Raw genomic sequence first — 6010 nt, 5'->3', positions numbered from 1 at the left:
AAATATAAAATTATTTCAATTAGTAGTTTATTTTAATAAACCTTACGTAAATAAATAAATAAAATGATCGTTCAAAGATAAATCTAGACAAGCTATCAATATTTTTCCTATATAAATGAATAAAAGTGTTTAGATTTTTTTAAATAAATAAAAATTGCAATTAAAGTCTATTTAAAATTAAACTGATATAACTGCAATGCATAAAATAATGCAGATTGGTTTCACATCAAACATCAGAATGAAGAAAATGTCTGATCTCTGGCAGGCTTGGGATGCTGGTTTGAGTATTTTAGAAACTGCTGAACACACACCAGTCTCTATTTATGCCCCTCCCCCTCCCCACCGGGGGGCAGGAACCGAAAGTAAAAAAAAAAAAAATACGCAGAAAAAAAAAACCCATCTTCACAGATTTGCCTGAAATTCACTGTGGGAAAGGTAAGTCAGACCAGACAGGCTCTGTGGATAAAATATATGATGTTAGTGTTGAGGACGCTGTCAGAAGTAAATGCCCTCATTTTATCAGCATGTTTGTAAATATCTGGTTTCAACTGTACATGGTAATGGCGAGAAGTGAAGAGAGAGCAAGCAGGTTGGAATGGATGGAGGAGAGGGTCAGGAGTGATTTGGACAGAAGATTGCCAGCAAAAACGAAAAGGAAAGTGGACAAGACAGTAATAAGAGCAGCATATTGTAAGGTTTGGAGACAAAAAGACAGGAGGCTGAACTGGAGGGAGCAGAGCTGAAGATGTTGAGATTCTCACTGGGAGTGACAAAGTTGGACAGGATTAGAAATGAGTATATTAGAGGGATAGGACGGGCGGCACGGTGGTGTAGTGGTTAGCGCTGTCGCCTCACAGCAAGAAGGTCCTGGGTTCGAGCCCCGGGGCTGGCGAGGGCCTTTCTGTGCGGAGTTTGCATGTTCTCCCCGTGTCCGCGTGGGTTTCCTCCGGGTGCTCCGGTTTCCCCCACAGTCCAAAGATATGCAGGTTAGGTTAACTGGTGACTCTAAATTGACCGTAGGTGTGAATGTGAGTGTGAATGGTTGTCTGTGTCTATGTGTCAGCCCTGTGATGACCTGGCGACTTGTCCAGGGTGTACCCCGCCTTTCGCCCGTAGTCAGCTGGGATAGGCTCCAGCTTGCCTGCGACCCTGTAGAAGGATAAAGCGGCTAGAGATAATGAGATGAGATGAGAGGGATAGGACATGTAGGACGGCTCGGAGACAAAGTAAAAGAGGCGAGACTGAGATGGTTTGGAGATGTACAGAAGAGAGATCCAGGGTATACTGGGAAAAGAATGCTGGAGATGGAGTTGGCAGGTATAAAGAAAAGAGGAAGAGCAAAGATGAGCTTTATGGGTGTGGTGAAGGAGGACAGGAGGATGGTTGGTGCTACCGAAAAAGGTACAGAGGACAGGAGGGACATTTTCTGCTGTGGAGACTCCTAATGGGAACAGCCAAAAAAGGAAGAAAAAGAAGAAGGGGAAAAAAAAGTGTCTCGCCGGCAGTCTGAGGTTATAGTGTTATTGTGTAATACTGAATTTGTTCCTGTTAATTTATACCGCTGGGGTTTTTCCAACTGTTTTCTAGAAGTTTAGCAATCAGATCACACATAAGAAGTAGGGTGGTTAGATAGATAGATAGATAGATAGATAGATAGATAGATAGATAGATAGATAGATATATATCTTGGCCTGCTGGAATAAAACACTAAAATGTTACACATTCTAAATATCTCTTAAAAATATCCTAATCCTATCGGGGTCTATTTGGAAACCCATCACTAGGTTCAACATGGACACAGGTTGGGATAATATGATTATCAGTATTCTTGGTTGATTTTTTTTAAACCCAAATTTTAGGGTAAAAATGTTGAAGAAACATTAAAAACATGGGGAAAAACATGAGACAAGTTCAAGGCTGAAAACAGGCAGAGAATCAGGCGATCAGCAAACAGAGCAAGATAGTTATCAATAGACAAAACCTGTTGGGTATTCTGTAGAAAGCAGGCTTAAAGGTGTCATTCCACGACAAACCATTTAATACTTGTTCTTTTTGAAATACCATAGGTCACTCCGAGTTGCATATGCATGCTGCACGTGAAAATGTTCTTCTACCCCCATTCCCTGTATTAGCCTATGAAAGAAAATAGATGGAAAAACGAGCGAATCAGAAAAAGCCCTACAAACTTGCGTCACTTCGAAAATTAGTATTCATGGCCTCGCCCATAACCCACTGGAGGGAGCGTCACAGTGCTCTTAGCCAATCAGAAGCAACATGTTTACATGTCATGAATATTCATGAGTAAGAGCTGAAATCCTGTCGTTCTCTCCCCACCCACTCCTCCACTAAGGGCCTCTGCATGCTCTTGCGACAAGGCTTTCGCAGATAGCTTTTCGCCAACAGTTGTAATTTATCGTTGAGCGGGGAGTAATAGGCGTGCGCGATGTTATTCACCGCTACAACGCAAGGGGGCGCGAAGTCACGAAATCACTAGGAGTAGTTGTTGGGTGTGGTTAGTGGAGTGTTTATCCTCCGCTGTCCTTATAATGACTAAACTGGAGTCGTATAGATGTACGTACTTCCTCACTTCCTCGATCAACCGCTCTTTGTGCTGCTCCATCTTCGCTCGTGTTTTTAAAAATGGCAGTCGTGAAACCAAACCAAACCGGGAAAGTAGGGAAGCGGAAGTGTGTGTACAGCGGATGTAGAGTGGACCAATCAGAGCCCTCTTGTCTGCAACGCTGTCTGCAAGGCTGTCTGCGGTGGTCACAAATTTTGGGAGGTGCGCGCAGAGCATCTGCGAAGGGGGGGGGGCTTCGCAGACGCCATCTGCGACGCCATCTGCGAGGACTGGGTTGTCAGCATAAATTGGCCTTAAACTAGAACAGCCTGAAACAGGAGCACCACAGCATTTTTTTTCACCAAAACCGGCTCACAGGGCATTCATTCATACTAGAGACCACCGCACAATTAATGAAAAAACGATGCAATGACACCTTTAAAGTGCTAGTCTTACGAAAATGACATCACTGCTGGAAATGATACCTTATAAAACTAGACATGTTCAATAGTTTACTGTCAAAATTGTATTTTAACGGTAAAGTTTGGCTCTTTGAGTCCGCTATTACACAAATGTGTTTCTGGTATTTACTGTTAATTCTAAGGATGTGACATCATATACGCAACAACAAAACTAAAACCAAAGCACGCCTACTAAGAGGTGTATCCTTCAAGGCTGTTCAAGTGTAGCCGATAAAAAAGTGGAATTTCTGTCCATTACAGCCCAAAGTCAGCAGGACACTTACAGAATGAATGATGAGTAGCATGCTATAGATGCACAATGGTGTAACATAGGGAAAAAAATTAAAAATTCAGGTTTTGATTTTATGTACTGAAATAACTATTAGGCACAATTTTTACAATATCTATATAAATTAGTTGTTTTTACCCATTTTAACCTTGAAATCAGCATTTTAATGATTACCCATAATGCATTGTTTATCGCACTAAAACAAGCAAAAACGTCATAAGACAGTGGAAATACTACCTTTACTACCTTCACGTGGTGTCTTTCTCGATCGCACGTGCCTAGAAGCGTACCTTCTAGAACATTCCTGGGTGGTCACGGACTGTCACGTAGCCTAGTTCGGTAGTGAAACTCGCTAGGATGGAGTATTTTCGCGAGTTTAGTGGCAAACTTTTGCGCCGCAAATTTCTCTATTCTCGAAATTTGTAACCTGAAACCCTACAAGAAATGTTTCATAATGTTTGGGATTTTGAAAAATGCTTCTAGCAAGTTTATTTCACTGTATTTTTCCGTGAAACTTGGCATAAATCATCCTTAAGTGATGAGCGTGACCTTGTTATTTTGGTATGGGTCACGGAGTTAGTTGGAAGCGGGAGAAATGAGAGTTTCTCAACTACAGCAGCACTTCTCAACATAGATGGCTGGTGTGTTTCACAGCGTTTGGGATTTACTAAATCGACTAAATCTCTAGATCTACTGAAGCTACGAGGATATAAATCACCAGGATTCTAATTTACTGGGTGAGAAGTATTATATATATATTTTGAAAGGTTTATTCGCGCTACAAGTCCATGAAAGTTGGAATTGTTCGTGAAGGGGTTAGTTAGATTTTGGTAGCGTGATGCGCACAACAAGCAAAAGAAAAAACAAATTTTCTTGCGAATTTCCTTGCTTTATCAAAATTATTTTTGATACATTAAAAAAGACTGTGTGTTTATAATATTTAAGCTATTTTTTATTATAGAGAATATTTGATCAAAACTTTCAAAACAGCATTCAAAGTGATTTTTCACGGTTGTAAATGTTACACATGACGTCCATAATTACGTTAAATTTTAAGAACTAAAATTCTGTTAAAAATTCTAGATTTGTGCTATCATTCTGGGGTTTTGCTGAATAATACTTTAGGGAGTTCTCTTACAATGCTGAAAATTCAATGAGTTTTGGTGAAATTCTAGAAAAGTTATTTACATTTTAACGCGCCTGATAGCGATTGTGCTCACACAGCGTGCTACTCATAAATGGGTTCGATTTGTACGGACAAAGAGAGGTAACTTTGAGCCGATAGGATGGTTTGGTGTCTGCGCCATACATTTTGAAAAAGATACATTTGTGAGGCAGATTCACATAGAAGGATTTGCGCGATGTCTGGTACGTGGAGCAGTTCCTACGATCTGGAAACAAAAAAGTCAGAAACGCCATCCCAAAGAGCCACCACCGCACAGGAAGAGTCAAGCTTGTGTTTAGCCTGTTGCTTGAATTGATTAGTTGTCCTTAGTCTTTTATCCTTTTCACTGATAGCAGTTCTGAAGTTTTATACAAGGCTAAATAATGGCAGTAATTAGGCACTTTCACTTTTAGTGCTGGAGCCAGCAGGAGTGGGTGACACATTGTGCCATATGCATTGTGTGCAGCGAGCACACAACAGGTTGCTCATAACAGTATCACAACAGCAGAGAGGAAAAAACTTAAACTGATTAGGAAGGCAGGATCTGTCCTGGGCTGTGCACTGGACTCAGTGGACGTAGTAGGGGAGAGGAGGATGTTGGCCAAGTTGTCATCCTTAATGGCGAACACCTCCCATCCACTGCAGGAGACAGTAGCAGCACTGGGCAGCTCCTTCAGTGACCGGCTCCTCCATCTGCGGTGTGTTAAGGAGAGATATAGCAGCTCCTTCCTCCGTACTGCTGTAAGACTGTACAACCGGCACCTCACCAAGCACAGCACCAGACACTCCTCACAATAATCAACAATACTGTACAGATCACTTCTACATCCATAGAAACCTCTCTGAACGTATACTGTGCGCAGAGGTGGGTAGTAATGCGCTACATTTACTCCGTTACACTTACTTGAGTAACTTTTTGGATGAATTGTACTTGTAAGAGTAGTTTTAATGCAGCATACTTTTTACTTTTACTTGAGTATATTTGTGAAGAAGAAGCGGTACTTTTACTCCGTTACATTGGGCTATATTCTGCTCATTACTCGCTACTTTATTTTTATTGATCTGTGCGATACGTGGTCTGTTTGTTTGTTTTGTTGAGACTTCCAGCAGAGGCTCTGTCACATGACCGCATCTCACCGATCAAATGTAGCAGCCAGAGCCATAGTGGGAGGAGCTATGGTTTAACTCCGTTTCGCCAATCAAACAGAGCCAAGCCGCCGCGCGCACCCGCACACAAAATTCCCGCAGCAAGAGCAGTCCAGGTGGAAAAGAGCACGGAAGCAGAAGAAAAATGGCAGAGACAGCGGCCAGCGTTTCTCATAAAGCTGAAGAGGCACACCCCTGGCTACACATACAAACCATGTTCACTCTCCAAACAACAAAAAATAATAATGTTATGCGGTGTCACATGTGTCTCCCCAAACCAGTGGACGTTTCAGCTTATAAAAACTCAATGTCGAATTTGAGGAAACACATTGCGGTCAGTAGGCTGTGTGCTTTTGGCTGTCTTCGTAGGCAGACGTTAGCCCTGTTGT

This window comes from Neoarius graeffei, chromosome 18 (assembly GCF_027579695.1).
Source record: "Neoarius graeffei isolate fNeoGra1 chromosome 18, fNeoGra1.pri, whole genome shotgun sequence".
NCBI classification, from domain to species: domain Eukaryota; kingdom Metazoa; phylum Chordata; class Actinopteri; order Siluriformes; family Ariidae; genus Neoarius; species Neoarius graeffei.
This window is presented reverse-complemented; position numbering follows the sequence as displayed.